Here is a 19757-nt window from a genome sequence, read left to right as displayed (position 1 = left end):
TGTGAGAAAGTAAATTTTTCGCATTAAATCTACACATGTTCCTCTTTTTTAAAATTTTTATTTATTTATTCATTTATTTATTTATTTGAGAGAGAGAACGCATGAGAGTGGGAGTGGAGGCGGGGAGAAGAGGTGGAGGGACAAATAGACTCCATGCTTTGTATGGCTTGATACCATGACCACAAGATCATACCCAGAGCAGAAACCAAGAGTTGGCTGCTCAATTGACTGAGCCACCCAGGCACCCTGCATGTGTTCCTCTCAGACCGCCCATACAATCTCCCTCAGCCTCACCTTCCTCTTTTTCTCTTAGGACTCATCAGCCATGTCACCATAACCATCTCCCCATGTCAGCCCATTTGGTGGCCCAGAACCATTCCAAGAAGCTCCAACCTAAAACCTCTAATGTGCAAGCCCATCTCATCCACCTTTCATGCCTCAGAGAGTTTACTGCAATGGAACTCTTCCATCTTGCCCAGAATATAAAGCAATATTTTTTATATATGGATATTTCCTGTATTATTATTAAAATGGATCAATAACATATGTCTTTGTGAATAACCCTTATTAATAATTAATATTAATTAATTATCCTTTTGCTAAGTGGACCAGAGATAACAAACCTCTTAAACTGATACTGCCAAAAATATATGAAGTCAAATTTTATTTTTATGGCTTTTTTAGAAGAAATTACTTATTTCAGGGACTGAAGTTATCCTGAGTTTCAAATCTATTCAGACACCTTCATATCTGTGTCTATAAGATGTCTAGTAATGACACCACAGTAGCCTAAGTTTAGCCAATTAGACTTATTTCTAAGTGCTGCCCTTCAGTTTCATTCCAATTAAGTTTTTAACCTCTCAGGAGAAAGACTCTAATGTTGGCTTCTCAAAAAGCTGCTAGCAGTGCATATGCCTAACAATGGCAGATTACCCGCAACTGTATTGTAAATGTGGAATTTTGATGGGAAAAGATGTGTGAAAGCTGTCTCTATTATTCTGGACACTACAAAAGCCTTTCCCTTTAAAGTATCAAATGCATAAGTTTAAAATTCTGATAAGAAACCATGACATCAAATCAATAAAGACAGAGGAAAAAAAACTTCAACTGCTGGCCCATCTTTCGTTTCCCCTTTGTGGCCAAACAGCAGAAAGAGCTGGTTTTGACCCATGCCTACAGCCTACACACGGCATCTATCTGTCTTTAGGCTTTAGATGAAATCACTCTTCTTAAGCTCTGAATCACAAAAGCAGTCAAATTTCTTAGTTCTCTTTGGTTGTATCTAAAACTATCAAACATCTCCTATTTCTTAAATTTGTCCTCTTTTCGGCTTCTTTTCATCTCCTTACAGTCTTTCTCAAATTCCTCCAGTGTTTGTAATAACAGCACTATTATTTGTAATAATAATAATAGCACTTTCCCAAGAGCCCTTAGGTCCCTTAGCTTAAATCCAATCTTAGTTTCAGCTCTTCCTGTCCCAACTTCAAAAATTTCCTGGACCCCTCCCTAACTAAGATACAAGTCTTTTCCTTCATCATTTGGATCTTCTTGACAAAAAAAGACTGTGGATCTCACTCTTCCCTTCCTGCACAAGCACAAAATGCCTCTTGGCTTACCTAATAAGGTCCTTACCACTCCTTGCTAACTTTCTCTTCAGAAAGATCAGGTAAGCAAAGAAACTGGGCTGGGGAGTTGCATAGAGGAAAGAGAATAGGAAAAATGAGGCAGGAAAGAGGAAAATAAGCTGACAAAATAGACAATGAGAGAAAAAAGAAGTAAAACAAAAGATAAGAAAAAATCAATTCTGACTGCGGGTATCTGGGTCATGTGATAATGTTAGTTGTATGGAGCTCCGATTTTATATGTATTATCTCATTTAAGACCCCCCCCCCCAACAAGTCTTTAAGATGCTATTATTATCCTCATTCTACACCTACATGAAACTTTGTGATGAATGATTTCAATGAAGCCAGAGTTTTTTTGCAGATGATAGGGCAGAAGTTGGAAATGTGGGCAGTGGGTGAAATTAGTTGTTTCAGGAAAGAAGTTTTAGGATGAACAGTTTGCCGCTATTCACATGATACATGGTTGGGATTCAATCTGGCAACAAAGTTCTTGTTCCAGTAGCCTATGAAGCAAAAAGGGGCTGGTAGGTGAAAAGTGACAGGCTAAATGAAAGGGTGAGAAGAAGGACATTTCCTCCACTGTAGATCCCTGATGGACCTCAACCAAGCGTAAGATTAGGTAGGCTTTCTTGTATCATTTTACCAAAGTATCATGAGATCAGCATTGAGTGATAATCGGTTATTTTAACTGCTCCAAAATCTTCTGCTCTACTTATGTAAACTGATATCTTTGTGAAAAAGAACAAATGCGAATGGTCACCTAGAGGAAATAACTATAGTGATGGAAAGCATTAAAAAGCTAATCTAGAGTAAGGAAATAAATGCAGCAAAAATGGCTTAAAATGGCATATGTACATGCCCTGGTTGCATTCATCTTTGTGCATGAAAGTCTGGAGGGTTTCATGGCTCAATAATAGTGCCATATCCACTAGTACTTGTTCTCAGAAATCACTGATAACCGGAAAAAAACTCTAGAAACTGGAAAAGAACAAATACCATTAAGCTATTTTCTATAGAAGAGTAAGAGGAGCCTGGTAATCACAAACCAATAAACAGAAGCCTTAGCTTCTAGAAGATAAATAAAACAAACCACCAAACAACGAATTACCACCTAAAAGAACATGAAATATTATGTAAGAAGAAAACAAACAGGTCTTCATGAAGTACAAACATTAACAGGTCCACTTACATTAATGGATTCTTTTTAGCCTTCACATGCAGTGTAGAAGCAAATCCAATAATTACCAGGCTGGTAAGAACTCATTTAGCCTGCTGCGATGGTTAGAAATTTGCTATTTCTTTAGTCATGCAGCCTCACAGTCTGAGCTTAGCACTGAGAAACTTGCTTACTGTCAGTGAAACAGTTCTGAATGTAGTGCAAGTGAAATCTTTCAGCCAGTCAGATGTCTACATGCTACCGGTTTTCTGGTACCCACATAGCATTTTCTGTTTGTTCTATTTTTAGTGTGGGCCCTCACTAGCACCTATAATTTCCACAGAATGACAGCATCAAGTTCTAGCATGAAGAGTCCTACTCTCTGGGACAATGCTCTGTTTCAGCCTATAAAAGACACTGATCTAATACTTATTAATAAAAACGCTATCACACAAAAGTTATCTATGACCTGAGCCCTTCATGTGCTATTTTCAGTTCCAGTCGAGAACGTTCGTTAAATGAGCGAAAACCCAAATTTTTAGCCATGGACTATGAGCCAAAACCCCATTAGTTACCATAAGTAGTATTTCATATTCACAACAGCTCTGTCATGAGGTCATTCTTTATCCCAATCTTACACAGTACCATATTTTTCATTGTGTCAGTAATACATGCTCAAAAGAAAATGTGAAAAGTCAAAGAAAGCACAAAGAAAAAAAATGAGACACCTTTCATCTATATCATTATTTTCTTCCAGAGATTTATTTGCCTACTAGAGCCTACTGATCCACATTTTTCAATGTCATTAAAAACGATTAAATGAGGGACGCTTGGGTGGCTCAGCTGTTGAGCATCTGCCTTTGGCTCAGGGCGAGATCCCAGGATCAGGGATGGAGTCCCACATTGGGCTCCCTGCAGGGAGCCTGCTTCTCCCTCTGCCTGTGTCTCTGCCTCTCTCTGTGTCTCTCATAAATAAATAAATAAAATATCTAAAAAAAATTAAATTATTTCTCCTGCAACTAAAACACATTTCATCTTATGTGTCTATTAATATAACATTACTCTTCTGTTGTTTCCAACAAAACCATACAAAAATCTTTTACCACATCTCTGATTTTTTTTTTTGTATGGATCCCTAGAAGTGAAATTACTTGTCAAAGGGTATAATTTCTAAAATGTTCTTGATCCCTATCATCAAGTCTCCTTCCTTAAACCCTGTATCAGCTTATAAAACAATTTTTTTTTAATTTTTATTTATGATAGTCACAGAGAGAGAGAGAGAGGCAGAGACACAGGCAGAAGGAGAAGCAGGCTCCATGCACCGGGAGCCCGATGTGGGATTCGATCCCGGGTCTCCAGGATCGCGCCCTGGGCCAAAGGCAGGCGCCAAACCACTGCGCCACCCAGGGATCCCTGTATCAGCTTATAATGCACCAGCAGCATATAAATGTCCATATATTCACCAGCTTTTAGAACTGTCATTTATTAATCCATTAATAATTTGATCAGTGAAAGTGGAATCACTTTATCTCAACTGCATATTTTCACAATCCTATCCCTTATTTTATTTATTTTGTGAATTCTCCATTGATTAATATTATATTTCTTATTGTTTCCTTATTGTCTTCATGTATCGGTAATATTTTTACTTTCCCAATTTTTACTTGTCTTCTAATTCTGATTTTTTTATCAGCAGCTTTCAATTTTCTAATTATCTTTATCCTTATGAATTCTTTCACTCTTTAAAAATTCATGTAGACGGGCAGCCCGGATGGCTCAGTGGTTTAGCGCTGCCTTCAGCCCAGGGCCTGATCCTGGAGACCCGGGATCGAGTCCCATGTCGGGCTCCCTGCATGGAGCCTGCTTCTCCCTCTGCCTGTGTCTCTGCCTCTCTCTCTCTCTCTCTCTGTGTCTCTCATGAATAAATAAATAAAATCTTTAAAAAAAAATTCCTGTAGACCATGCGCAAAACTTCTTTCTGACCTCAAAATCCAAGCAATCACCAAGACCTACAACTCTGCTCCTACATATCTCTTGATAGTATTTCTTTTGATATTCAGACTACCAATTCAAACTGCCATAATCTGTTTACCATTTTAACAGCTTCCTAGATATATTGCTGGTCTCTAGACTTAATCCCTTCTAACCCATTCTCTGCCAAAGAGTCACCACCTTGCTTAACACTCTTCAATGGTGCTCACCTCTGTCAGGATAAAACCAAGTTGTTAACAAGGCTTACAAGTCCACACCCTCCTGCTTCATCATCCCCACTCCCCATTCCTCACTCAAGCTCTGGTTTCAGCCACATTAAATTGTGCCAATTTCCTGAGGGCTTCACCCATTTTACACCTTTAAGCTGTTCCTTATTCTATGTACTAGGCCCAAAACAGTCTTTATTCTGAGCCTTTCCTCACTCATTACTCTCTTTTCAGGAAAGACTTCTATTCATTCTTCGGGTCACATAACCTCCCAGAAGCATTCAGTGACATCATTGCAACCAGCCCCCTACCTCCCCAAGCTGAGTTAAGGGCCCTTCTAAGTATTCAAATAGCAAAGAGTATCTCTCTATAAACACATTCATCAAACAGACTGCCTGGTTGTGAGGCTGACTATTCTATCCCCAGAGCACACAGGCACACACTCACATGCATACACACACACACACACACACACACACACACAGTAAATCCTGAGAACTGTAAACAAGACTATCTTCTCTACATTTGTGTTTCCAGAACTTATTAGAGTATCTGGCACATAATCGTTTGAGAGGGGATATTTATTGAACAAATGAGATTAATTGTTTACACATACTTTCTTACAATTTTTTTAAAAAATATATTTTATCGTTACATGGGCACTCTAATACATATGGATTTACTTTGGTAATGGTAGAATGAATCTCTTTCCTGTTGATATATGATTCTTCCTTTGTCACATATAAAATTCTTACATATTCTAGAATATGTCTGTTTTGTTCCAGAAACCTATCTTTAGTTTCTTGCAATAGAAATAAACTTTTAATTGCTGTACATATTAATACCTGTGAAAGCACCCCTCATTAATTTCCTTTGTAGAAATTCTACCAGCTATTCTCACCCTCTTATTTCTTTCAGATAAACTTTAAAATTATTTCCCTTAGTTCCAAAATATTACATAGGAACTTCTGATCAGAATTGCATGAATCCTATAAAACGATTTGGGAAGAGCTGATACTTATGATATGCAATGGGTCCATCTAAGGACAGTACTCAAAGAAGCTTTTACTCAAGAAATTCTTTTTGTCTCACAGTAAATTTTTGTGATTTTTTAGAATCAGGGTTCCATATTTTTCTTGTGGAAATTTTTTCTTGATGTTTTACATTTCTTTGTGCTATTGTGAAAGAAATAGTAATACAATATATATAGATCATTAAGAATTCTAATTTTTTTATCTACTGGTGCTATGAGGTATGCACGATCATACAAGTTACCCCTGGTTCAAAGTAAAATCATGATTAAATCCAAGTCTATCTGGACTCCAGCCTCCTACAGTCTCTTTATACGAATTCCTTTCAAACATTTACCTAATGACAAAAGTGAGAACACTGAGAAAAAGGGCAGAGTTGCAGGAGGGCATTTTTCTACAAAACCTTTTAACTAAAATTAGTTCTCAGTGCAGATGTACCATGTAGTATCTGTGCATTTTCTCGAACACCACCCGTCTCCCGGGATCTATGTGTTCCAGTTTGAAAAGTATGGTCTACAGTTCACTACTTCCCCCCAGAAGATTCCAAAAGAGGGGACTTAATCACATTTTAGGCCAAAGAAACTTGAGTCTAGAAATGCAGAATAAATTATTTGGATGCTTAGAGTTCTCAAGTATATAATTACGATGAGGATTCAGCACTGTGGTTCTCATGTCTAGAAGTAAGCTACTTGTCATTTAGTGGAAAACCATAAAATGCACTCTTCTAATTAATAATCACAATAAAAGGATGACGTGTATCCTTAATAAGTTTAGCAATTCATATAAAATGCAATCTAATAAATATAGCTATCATTTGACAAAGTGTCCATTTGAAGGAGGGCTTCTCCCAGATTCTAAAATCACATAGATTTTTACAACGGCAAACTAGAAACACTTAAACATATTTGATGAAAACTTGCAATTAAAATGTGAACTCTGAGCAACTAATGATAGTACACAGAAATTAATACATAAAACCCTATTTCAAAGTTCTCAGCAAGAAAAAGGGAAATCTGATCAACCAATGGCCATGAAGCAGATAATATCAGAAGACAAACTGTGTGGGGCAATAAAGATTTCCCTTGGATTGCTGGCCAAGAATTTCATCACTTCCTTCTTAAAGAATGCTTCAAGTTAATGCCTGAATCACAGGGATACTCTCAGTTAAATCATGTTTACTTAAGTTGACTGCTTAGTGAATTATATGCAGTTCATTCCACAGTATGAGTTTAGCCTTCAAAGCATATTCTCTTCACAGAAAAATGATTTCCTTAGTTATTTCAGTCAAAATTCCAGTGGGTAGAGAAGTCACTGCAAATATGGAATGGTAGCTGAGATGATGATGGAGCTCACCACCGAGGGAGAGCACCACAACCTCCAAACAAATACCACACTGCCTTCCTACAGAGTTGCTGACAGTTCCTTAGATTAAAAGCCTGGGAATACAGCCAATAACAGGACTGACCCCATGAACTACAAATAAAAATGTATCTCATTATATCATAGTCATACTACACACACAAGTATTACTGGATAAGGAAATACTTATTTCCACATAATTTTAGTTCTTTTATAAAGCCGGAGGAAAGCTCATTTATTGCTCCTACATATTTTATGTGAAAGAAATGTTTAAAATCATTGAAAAATTCAGTAAGACGAAAGTCAGGCTTTTTGTTCACTATGTCTTGGCAAGTTGCTCGACTGATATGTTTTGTTGTCCTTATCTATTGACTGATATGTTTTGTTGTCCTCCTCATAGGTTAGACTAGATAAAGCTATGCTCCATTCCAATCAGAAATTTTTGTCAATCAGATCAAAGATTTACATGAAGCTAAAATTTTAATTAAAACTCTGGCCTGTTTATCTGCTTTTGTCTAACCTGACACTTAAAATCAACCAAATGTTTCACTAAAATTTTTACTGATAACATATCTCAGTTTTCTCAAACTGATTGTTCCAATAAACACTGGAGTATGACAAATATCAAAAAGATCATATCTGCTTTATAAACTGTGAAAGCGAAAGCCAGTTTTAAATTTGACGTTTCATGAAAAGTAAACTTAAAATTCACAAATGCTGTACTTTAGCTTTGTGTTTACTATAAATGTTTGAAAGCCAACTTATAAAAATCCTCAGCAAATTCTTGGGAAATGAGTGCTAAACCTGAGACGCACATGACCTGGTCAACAATGGGAAGCAATGAAAATGCTAGAAGTTAAGGCAGAGCTAGGTATGCCATGAGAAACACCCCTCTGGGGGGCAGAGAGCTGCTACTTGCAACCTGCAAGTGGCCCCAAGTTTGAGTCCCACAGCTCTGTATCATGAATGGAAATGGTGGAGAAAAAGACATGAATGAGACAAGTCAACTTTGCTACCAATTATTAAGGAAAACTTGGTTAGAATAACTTTTCTATCCCTATCAAAGAATCAGCTTCTAAAACCAATTTTTCAGGATTAGGACATGAATAGAAGTTGAAAATTGCCCCCCCATCTGCATTAATCAATTCTTAGGTTAGAACTCAGGATATAACATAGACAAATTGACCAAATGCACACAAATCCCTAGAGGATGTCATGCATCTCCCAATTCACCCCACCTGCTTTATTCCAGGGTACACTTATGCAAGAAATATGATTTTTCTTTTTTGGGGAAGATAGGCTAGAGGGGATATGGGCTTGGCCTCTCCCCCTCACAGCTCTTGACTGCAATATTTTTTAGCTGTCAAGAAAAACAAATCTATAAAATAATGGAGTTTACCATTTCATCATCTGTGCAAACAGGGAGGTCCTTTTAAAAAATGTTTTTATAGTCACTTGTGAAAATAGAATTGCCTTGAAGAATTTATTCTCCTTATGGGTGATAGGACTCACCAGCTGACAGCTCCCACACGGAAACTCAAAGAGGCTTCCATTTCTCTGCTGCCCATAAATATGTTAAGTCTCAGGGAAGTTAAAAGGCAATGCCATCTCAAATCACAAGAAGTAGCAGAGCTGTTGACAAGCAGAACAGCCCCTTGGAAGCTGTTGCAATTTAACTCGAAAAAAGACAAAGTTAATACAGTAAGCTTAATCACTTGCAAAGGAAATGGGAAAGTTAAACAAGTAAAGCAGATATATTTATGTTTGCAAATATCATTCAACTTACCTCTCTTGAGCCGAAAACCAGGACTTTTTGTCTCAACTGCCAGCAGTGATTGATCCCCCAGGTAAATCCTGCTGAAACTAATGCGTTCCTGGAGTTAAATGAGTGTTGTTTCCACCTCTACCTGACTGTGTTAATGAACAATTTAGAGGCTTCTCCCTCAGTGGCTGAGTCACCCAGGGAGGAGGTGGGTGGTGTGAAAGAGGGTGTCACCTTGTACAAATACCAATTCAATTAAAACAGGCTCACTCATGGACCTACCGTCTTTGTTTGGTAAATTCTTGTTGTAAGTTATGGCTTTGTTATGACAAAAAGAATGCGCTCCTGTTATCGCCCTTTTCACTGATATCAACAATACACATGACTATATCACTGACAAGGAGTGAACAATCCAATTTGTTTTGGATTTTCTTAAAAAACAAAACAAAAACATAAGGTAGGAAGAATTTTCCTCTCTCATAGTGGCTGGAAGGCTGGGGCACAGAGGCACAACACGGAGCACTCTGCTTGTGAGAATCATATTCTTTAGGAGAGGAAAGTCCTTTGAAACTCTGACATCAGAAAATAAGAAAGGACACAAATCCTACATATGGCATATTTTATAAAACCATCAGAGGAAACACACATTGTGAAATATAAGAATTCTGATCCTTTTATTATTTCAATGTAGATAAACATGTGAAAAAGATGCTTGAAATACCTTTCACAGCTGAGTAGACTCCAGTGTCAACACCTGCTCTGGCAAGGAAGCAACAACCCAGGAAAGCCAAGCTTGGTAGGGGTTCCCATTACAGGGTCTGAAATGCATCTTCCATAATGCCAAGGAGGCTTTACAAGAAGCTCAGCAAACCTGGAACATTGCTGAGCAAAGCCAAGTCATTAGAACTTCCTGGGTCATATTTATTCATCCTTCATATGAACAATTAACCAAGTCCTTCCAATTTCAAGCCAGCTCCTGAAAATTATAGTAGAGCTGAGCTGTAGTCACTAGAAATGACCAATAAAAAGTAGGAAAATGTTCAGATAGAAAGACACAAGCAATTATAGTATGCAGTTGCTATGCATGGGACATCACTCCCTTAATGTGCCCTTTCTCTGGGCTAAAGAATTTGAAAATCTAAAATGGGAAATGTTCTTTAACAATAACATACATACACATGTCTATTCAGTCCTTCTAAGAAATTTTATAAATGCAAAATATTTTAGAAATATTTTCTAAATTTCTGTGGTGCCTGTAAATTGGTTGGATTGAGGTTGGATATTAATACTACGGATGAGAAAGCTAAAAAAATATGTTTGGCTGAATTAAAATAAATTAGGAGTTATATTCAGCATTATAAAGAAGATACATTCAGTAAAATAAATTAGAAGTTATATGTAGTATGATTCAGAATTCATTTAGCCAGATGAAGGGCTAAAACAGTTCTAGAGCCAGCTTGGAGGGAAAGGTAGTTAATTTACATTATAGAATGTTTAAATGTGTGTTTTTGTCCTCATGAAATACAGAACCAGCAAAATAAGTTTTTAATTTTAATGAAGTAAAAAATACTGTCCAAGATATATCTTAGGCTTTTGAACTTCCAAGCAATTATTTCTGCATGTAATTGATGCAGGAATATTCCTTCTTATATAGCAGGAACCCATACCACTAAGCCACACAAGTGTCTTTTCATTTAGAACCAAATATTTAACTCAAGAAAGGGATAATTCTAAATACTTGGGCAAAATTCACATCTCCTGGCTGAGCAGATATTCAATGAAAAGACTGCTGAGAATTAAGACTCTCAAAATTTGAAGAGGTCAATCAAGAATCAAGAATGTGTTTGGGGGGATCCCTGGATGGCGCAGCAGTTTGGCGCCTGCCTTTGGCCCAGGGCGCGATCCTGGAGACCCGGGATCGAATCCCACATCGGGCTCCTGGTGCATGGAGCCTGCTTCTCCCTCTGCCTCTGTCTCTGCCTCTCTCTCTCTCTCTGTGACTATCATAAAATAAAATTAAAAAAAAAAAAAAAAGAATGTGTTTGGGTGTGGAGGTGGCCAAATAGGTTTGGTCTTGGTTTCACTCAGGCCTTGAGCATGCTTGGAATACTTGGCTTCACCTCGCCTATTTCACTGTGACTGTCCTGAGTTCTTGAGGTCTCTTTAGAACTTGAGCTCCTAGGCTGGGATGGCAAATGTTTTATTGCAGGTGCCAATGCCAATTGCTTGGTAGTGGCTGCCTGGAGGGATATGATGAGGTCTGTAAAGCAACTTTGGACTTACACAGGAGAGTGCCATAGTTTTAATTAACAATGTCTGTCACCTGTCTTAGGGTTTTTTTGTTTTTGTTTGTTTGTTTGTTTGTTTGTTTGTTTTTTGCTATGTATATCTCCTAATGTATATAGAACAGTGGTATATCTTTTTTTTCCTTTTTGTTTTTTAACAGTGCTTTTTTCCAATGTGTTATATCCAATGAAACAATCAGCCAAATGAACACTTATTATTACATAATAATGAGAATAGCAAATACTTACATAGTACTGTTAATGTGTGAAGCGTTGTTCTAAGTACTTCTCATACATTAATTTAATAATTGTTATTAGATGATTGTCTCCTTCTGCTACGGTCTGTTTCCCTGAAATTCATGTTGGAATCTTAATCCCCCAAAGAGGATAATGTTGGGGCTTTTGAGAGGTGCTTAGGTTATGAGGGTAGAGTCCTCATGAACAGGATTGGCATTCTTATAAAAGAGATCTCTGAGAACTTTCTAGTTTCTTCCTTAACTTGAGGACACAGTAAGTAGGCACAGGAACCAGGAAGAAAAGCTTCATCCAACCATGCTGGCACCTTGATCTCACACACACACACACACACACACACACACACACACACACACACACTCTGCTCCCAACTCCAGAACAGTGAAAATTAAATTTGTGTTGTTTATAAGCTGCCCAGTCTTTGGTATTTTGTTATAGCACCCTGAACAGACTAAAATACCTCCTGACCCAAGATAGATTCCAAGAGTGATGTGGAAAATGTAAAAAATACAAATAGGACAAATCAGCATCTTGAAATTCTCTAATCTATTACACAGATTAAAACCCCCGACTCTGGGGTTGAAAGATAGAGGGTTCCCTTTTTTTCTCCCAGATGGAAAAAAAAATGTTATGTGCATGTTAAAACAAAGATATATCATTAGGATGTAATTACAGAGCCAGTTTCTCTTTGGCTGGGAGTAGACAGATGTCAGAATTAATGAATTACTGCCAGTGCTGCAAGAGCTGGTACATTGCTTAATACACTTTGATGGTGCCAGCATAATGCAGACCAGTGGAGAGCACAGCAGAGAGTGCACAGAAGCCTGAGTGCCCCTTTCTGAACAGACTCACCCTTCACTATGGGCAAATCACTTAACCCTTATGCCCATGTCTTTCTTGGTACAGTGAGATTGATGAGATCTACCTCTTTACCAACTGGGTTAAGGTCACAATGAAGATGTCAGGTTTTTTTTAACCAGGACTCCAAACCTTTGGTTTATAGAAAACATCAGGAAGAACCAGGAGAACTCAGTTCTGAGTGCTTTCTGACTCTTCATGCTGCAAACAGGCAATTCTCCTGCCCAAAGAAAACGGCAGAGATTAGGCATGGTTGGTGGTGATTATAATGATGATGATGAAAAAAACAATAGCAACAACAATTGTTTAAATATGTGCCAATCTCTGCCAAGTGCTTTACGCACATTATTTCATTTGATCTGCACAAAACCCCAACACAACAGGAACTGCTGTTATATCCATGATAGAGATAAGAAAACAAAAGCTTAAGATAAACACATCTAGGAATTAGATGTGTCCAGAATTCCATGGAGGCAGACTGACAGCAGAGCCCACATTGTTGGGTATGAAGCTCTGTTGTCTCTCCAAAGTGTCAGAAAGGAGCATGGGCACTACTTAATTCAAGAGACTGGCTAGAGCGCAGGATAAGCTAAATGTATAGGAGGCCTGAGGCCTGAATAATAGGTGACAGAAAAATACAATGGCTTTCAGCAGGAAATGTATGTATATATGCACGTATATCATCATAGCCTACGTGTATTGGATTACAATGTTAGACCAGAGAATGGCCCTGAGTAGCTTCTGAATCGAGGCACCTTTAATGATAGTGTAAATTTAACTCATCAGTTTTCTTTTTTTTCTTCATTTAAGGAACATTTATTTAAGACTATTTTTAGAGCAGTTTTAGGTTCTAAGCAAAATTGAGAGTCATGTACAGAGAAACCCTACATACCCCTTCCCCCCACACATGCACAGCCCCCTCTATTATTAACAACCCCCACCAGACCGGTACATTTGTTAAATGGATGAATCCACATTTTTATCACTCCAAGTCTATAACTTATGTTAGGACATCACTCTTGGTGCTGTATATTCTCTTGATTTGGATGAATATATAATAACATTCATGCCCTCCCCACAATTCCCGGCAACCACTCACCTTATTACTGTCTTCACAGTTTTGCCTTAATTTGAGGACATATTAAGACATCATCTTGTTGGAATCACATAGTATGTACCCTTTTCAGACTGGCTTCTCTCACTTAGTGATATACATTTAAGGTTGTTCCATGTCTTTTCATTGCTTGATAGCTCATTGCTTCTTAGCTATTCCACTGTCTATTCAACAATTTATTTATCCAGTCACCTAATGAAAAACATCTTGTTTCCAACTTTTGGCAATCATGAACAAACTTGCTATAACCATCCACAGGCAATTTTCTTTTTTAAAAAAGCATTTACACAATGTATTTTGAACCACTCATATATTTACATTTTTTAGAAATTAAAAGTATAGAAAGCAATACGATAAAATGTCTTCCTCTCCCCTCAAACTCTGATCTCCAATAAAAGGCAGTTGTTTAGTTTCTTCTGGGTCCTTCATATATATGAGCAAATGTAAGATACAGATATTTCCTCCATTTTTTACACAAATGTTTGCTTATTACACAGTTCTGAATCTTTTTTTGTTGTTGTTGTTTTTTGCTTTAACATTATATCTTGAAGGTCTTTCCACACTGTGTTTTTTTGTAGCTGCTTGGCTTTCCATCCTATGCATATGCCATTATCTATTTCATCAATCCATTATTAATGGACATTTCCATCATTTCTAAGCTTCTGCTAAGAAACAATGTGGCAGTAACATTGTACATAAATATTTGGCAGATGTGTGTATATATCTGTAAGATAAATTCTTATGATGTAATTGTTGGATCCAAGAATTTATACATTTTAAAGTTGGTAGATAAATATTAGCAAATTGTCCTCTGTAATGGATTTTTTAAATATTTTATTTAGTTATTCATGAGAGACACAGAGAGAGAGAGAGGCAGAGACACAGGCAGAGGGAGAAGCAGGCCCAATGCAGGGAGCCTGACGTGAGATTTGATCCCTGGACTCCAAGATCACACTCTCGGCTGAAGGCAGGCTCCAAACCACTGAGCCCCCCGGGGATCCCTTCTGTAATGGATTTATCCCTCTTATTTTCATTTTTCTTCTTCAATCATTTGATCATTTAACAAATTTTAAGTACTTAATATGCTTCTAGTACTGTTTCAGTCCAAAGAGCGCTTGCTCTCCAGGAATTCACCATGTTTAGAGAGATGGACATTGAATTAAATATCTACAATACATCAGGATAAAGTATGCACAGCAATTTTATGGGCATAATTACATGGTAGAGAGACTGAAGAATTCTACCTGGACCTGGGGGTTAATGTTGATACTGAGTTTTGAAGTTTGTATGAACATTGAAGGTTGAAAGGGAGAAGAGTCATCCATCCACTGTGCCTTCCTTGATTTGCTTCTTAAGGTCTTCCAGATTCCTGCTTATGAATATAGTTCAGGATTTGGCAGTCTGAGGCAGCGTGAGGCACGACTGGTCCAATTAATGAGGGAAGTAGGAGCAGAGATCTAGTTGGGTAAGCCGACTTGCTGCCAGATTCTCCTCAATTATGCAAAAGTTAAGAAAGCCTGCTTGAAAGTGTTGCTACTTTCCTGCTCCTTCCTGCACCAACCTAAACCACCATTTCTGCAGCAGCAATCATAGTTACATCCATCCACATCTTCCTAGTCATATCATCTCCTGTAGACAAATGTGAGCCACACTGCCAATGCAGGGCAAGCCAGTCTCCTGCTCCAAGCTGAAATAACCAATTCTGCAGTGACTAGAAGGAAGATTTGCTCTTCCTTCTACTGAGAAAACTAGAATGGCAAATTAACGTTTTTTTTTTTAATTTTTGTTTTTTTGCAAATCAACTTTTATAATTAAGTTTTCACTTTCAGATTGTTATTTCATAATTTCATGATCATCATATCTGATGTTTTTCAATTAACTGTCAGTGCTTCCACTTTATACCAGTCTCTCCATTGCCAAATATCGCATGGTATTACATCAAAAGACCCTTTAGAGAGAGCTGAAATTGGTCTGTATTCTAAACATGTAGCACAGTTCTTGTCTCATACATAATAGCACTCACTAGTTGTTGACTGAATGAAGGAATAATGATCATAAATAAGTGGGCATACACAAGAGCTATTCACCATTTGCCAAACATCTGGTTTATCTGTCTTATAAGTCTGATTTTCTTATGAGATTTTTCTATCCCTGGCTAAAGTATAGATTATTATAGGCTGAACTAAGGCTATAGTATAAGTTCTTCAACTCACTGGTAATATTCATGATTCTTTCAAAGCAGGAAAAGATTTCTCTGCGTTTTATAGATTGCTCAAACAATAATTATCATAACTGAACTTACTGCCTGAGGTTGGAGTCTCCATGACCTTGCTCTCTGCACATTCACATCCAATGAAATGGTTACTGACCCATCACTGTCAAGTCTACCTCCTGCTTCATGTTAACCTTTTCTTTCTACTTGACTCCCACCACCGGGGCTTGGGTTGAGTCAGGGACCTCTTGAGGGAACTTCATTTCATTCACTTGTTAACTGGCCTCTTTGCTGTTAAGACTTGTCTCCTACTGAGACACTCAGGCTCTTTCAGGTTGTAAAGATCAGAGAGAGATAAGCTCCAGAAATCTCAGTTAATGGGAATACACTACCAGTGGCAATTAAACAGGGAAGAGCCATGGTACCCCCAAATAATGATGCTCAGAAATTTACAGTTTAATACAGGAAAAAGATTCAATGTAGCAACCACATTGAAGTAAAGAAAGCATTATAGGTAAAGGCTGTTTCATAATAAAGGGTCAGACAGAGAAGCCACTTGCAAGCAAGACCTGGCTTTATCTCCCACATAGAGAACCACTGACTTATGAATGGATTACCCAAATGGAGTCTCAGCTGGAATTTCTTATACCCTGTTGGTCATGTATGCATATTCCTGCTACGTGACCAGGCCTCTGGGGTCTTACCAGGTACAAACCATCAATTTTACTGTGAACAATGAACAATGCTGATTAGCTGGTACAAATCATACTAAAACTTTTAGGGCACATGGTGACAAAGTAATATTATTAATTAACATGTTTCAGATAAATGCTGTGCATGCTTATTTCTTATTGTAGTAGAATATCTCATCTAATCCCAGGCTTGCTGGAATTAACCTTTACAGCACAGGAAGTTTAGTACAAAGATTCGGGAGGCTGAAAGGAAGACAGACATGTCCGCAGCCTTCTTAGAAATTATATAGTATTCCCTACTGGTTACTTTGCAAAAACAACACTGGTTACTTTGGCACCTAATAGCAGATCTGTGAATCTCTCTACCATGACTTAGTTCCTCTCCCTCTGATTCTCCCTTCTTCCTACCATGTTACTAGTTTTTCATAGTCTCTGTATGTATCAATTTAAAACCTCTGAGAGAGAACTGCTTTGACTTGGGGAGTCATCTGCATTCTTACAGATAGAGCCCTTGCATCAGTCCATCTCCTAGGCTTTTGGTGAGCCATAGAAGACAGTTTTGCTCAGACACCTGTCCCATCTCAATCAGTTGTGATCAAAACTACAGCACTGCATGGTTCAAAGCACAGTTCCATGCGAGCTAAGTGCATAGCACACACCAACTTACTACTTTCTCCTCAATAAAGACACATCACCCCTTAATATTATTTTTCCAAAACACTGAAATCATATCCTTCCTCAGCCTCATAAGTTCCCATGTCCCAGAAAGTTCAAACACCTTAACATTCATATAGAACTGTGTTGTCCAACACAGCAGCCACTAGCCATGTGTGGCTACTTAAGTTTAAATTAATCAAAATTAAATATATTTAAAAATTCAGCTTTTCAGTTGCACTAGCCATATTTCAAATACCATATTGGACAGGGCAGGTAAGATAAACGGGAAATTGGCTGCCTTATTGAAGCCACTTCCAACTATTCCAGGCTCATCCTCCATCACTTAGCCCCACTCACCCTAGTTTTAACCACATCACAATCCTTGCTGTTGCCCAAACATATTATGCAGTTTAGGCTTTTAATATTTATTCTTATGGCATACCTGTGACCTGAAATATCCTTGCCTCTTGTGTACCTGGCAAAGTCTTATTCACCTTTAAAGGCCTGGCAAACATATAACCTGCTCTGTGAAGATACTCCTACCATCCCACTCCCCAAACACAGGCAGGTACCTGCTTTCTTTCTGTTTCAAGGGAGCTCTGTATGTGCCTCTATTTTTTTTTTTTTTAAGATTTTACTTATTTATTCATGAGAGACACAGAGAAAGGCAGAGGCATAGGCAGAGGGAAATGCAGGCTTCCTGCAGGGAGCCTGATGAGGGACTTGATCCCAGGACCCCAGGATCACGCCCTGAAACAAAGGCAGAGGCTCAAGCACTGAGCCATCCAGGTGTCCCTGTATGTGTCTCTATTGTGGTACTTAACTATGTTCTTTGGTATATGTAGTCAGCAAAGCACATACATTCTAGAAGACTTTAATAGTGGAGGCAGGGATCCCTGGGTGGCGCAGCGGTTTGACGCCTGCCTTTGGCCCGGGGCGCGATCCTGGAGACCCGGGATTGAATCCCACGTCAGGCTCCCGCTGCATGGAGCCTGCTTCTCCCTCTGCCTGTGTCTCTGCCTCTCTCTCTATCTCTCTGTGACTATCATAGATAAATAAAAATTTAAAAAAAAAATTTATAATAGTGGAGGCAGTATGGCTGGTAGTACTTAAGACTGCTGCCCAATGGCCTCTGCCACTGATGAATTGTGTAACCATGTGCTACTCTTGTCTCAGTTTCTTCGTCTGTGAAATGAGGATATTAAAATAATACTTCCCATATAGGATCATAGTGATGATCAATTGCGTTTCTATTAACAAGCACTTAGAATGAGGCCTGGAACTTATTCAGGGTGCTACCTAAAAATAAGCTATTAGTAAAATATTAATGCATTTCATGTACATATAAAATGTAAATATTAATGCCTTTTATTTACATTAATATGTATCTGGGAAGAACAAGAACAAGACCCATTTATTGTTTGATGGTCAAACTCTTTAATGAGCAGGAATAATTAGTTGTCTATGATTAAACATAGATATTAGGTTTTTTTTTTCATTTTAAGGTTTTTTTTATTTACTTGACAGAGAGAGAGCACAAGTAGGTAGAGTGACAAGGGAGAAGCAGGCTCTGAGCAGAGAGCCTGATGTGGGGGCTTGATCCCAGGACCCTGGATCATGACCTGAGCTGAAGGCAGATGCTCAACCTACTGAGCCACCCAGGTACCCCGTACACATAGATTTTGAAAGGTGTATGATAAGTCTACTCAAGAGTCAGTCCCTGGGACTTATTGATAAATTATTGATGGATGTATAAAAGGCTTATCATCCGGGAAACTTTCTTTTGAGTAAGAAAAGATGATTTATAAGCAATAGAATGAGAGGTGCACTTGTGTGTTCCTGTGTTTACTGTCCCACTATTTCTTCTCTTTGACAGCAGCTTGTTACTAGGCACATTCTCTTCTTTTTGATTGACTAGCTGCTTATCTCTTCTCGTCCCAATCTCTCTTCTCTTCCTCAGTGTTCCCACATCCATCTACCATGGTACAGTTTCATTTCTCTCTTAAAATCTATTTTCTCTCTCCTCTAATAATTCACTATTGTATTAGTTTCCTATTGCTGCTGTAATCTATTACCACAAATCTAGTGGCTTAAAACAATACAATGAATTATTATACAGTTCTGAAGGTCAGCAGTCTAGGTCAGCTTCATTGTGCTAAAGTCAGTGTGATAGCAAAGTTGGCTCCTTTAGGAGGTTGAGAGAAAAAATGCATTTCTCTTTTTTCGGATTCTGGATGCTGTCTGCTTCCCTTGGTTCATGAATCCTTCTTTGCCTCCTTCCAATCTCTTGCTCTGTCATTACATCCTCTCCTTCTGACTTTGATCTTCTGTCTCTGTCTCAGAAGGACACTTGTGATTACATTGGGCCCACACAGATAATCCAGGATAATCTCCTCGTCTCAAAATCCTTAATTTGATCATATCTGCCAACTCCTTTTGGCTGTGGAAGGTAACCTATTCTCAGATTCTAGGGATTAGGGTATGGACATCTTTGGGGAAACATTACTCTGTCTACTGTACCTATCACATTTTTACAATTTCTCAGCATTTTAA

The 19757-nt window shown here is 38.1% G+C and overlaps 1 protein-coding gene across 33 annotated transcripts in view; it reads right to left on the bottom strand.

Annotated features, from left to right (window-relative positions):
- SCEL (sciellin) overlaps positions 1–19757 on the bottom strand; it is a 294897-nt gene that overhangs the window by 98292 nt on the left and 176848 nt on the right. For 5 of the 33 annotated variants that reach the window (XM_072760804.1, XM_072760805.1, XM_072760806.1 and 2 more), the window contains exon 1: positions 9156–9330. The exons of 10 other annotated variants lie outside the window; for them this stretch is intronic. The gene's annotated coding sequence lies outside the window, so the exon portion shown is untranslated. Of the gene's footprint in view, positions 1–2814; positions 2977–8881; positions 9046–9155; positions 9788–9852; positions 10108–19757 lie in introns of those variants that run through there. 18 more of the 33 variants (XM_072760798.1, XM_072760819.1, XM_072760810.1 and 15 more) reach the window with 16 other exon arrangements.

The sequence above is a fragment of the Vulpes vulpes genome, chromosome 6 (assembly GCF_048418805.1).
Source record: "Vulpes vulpes isolate BD-2025 chromosome 6, VulVul3, whole genome shotgun sequence".
NCBI classification, from domain to species: Eukaryota; Metazoa; Chordata; class Mammalia; order Carnivora; family Canidae; genus Vulpes; species Vulpes vulpes.
This window is presented reverse-complemented; position numbering and strand designations above follow the sequence as displayed.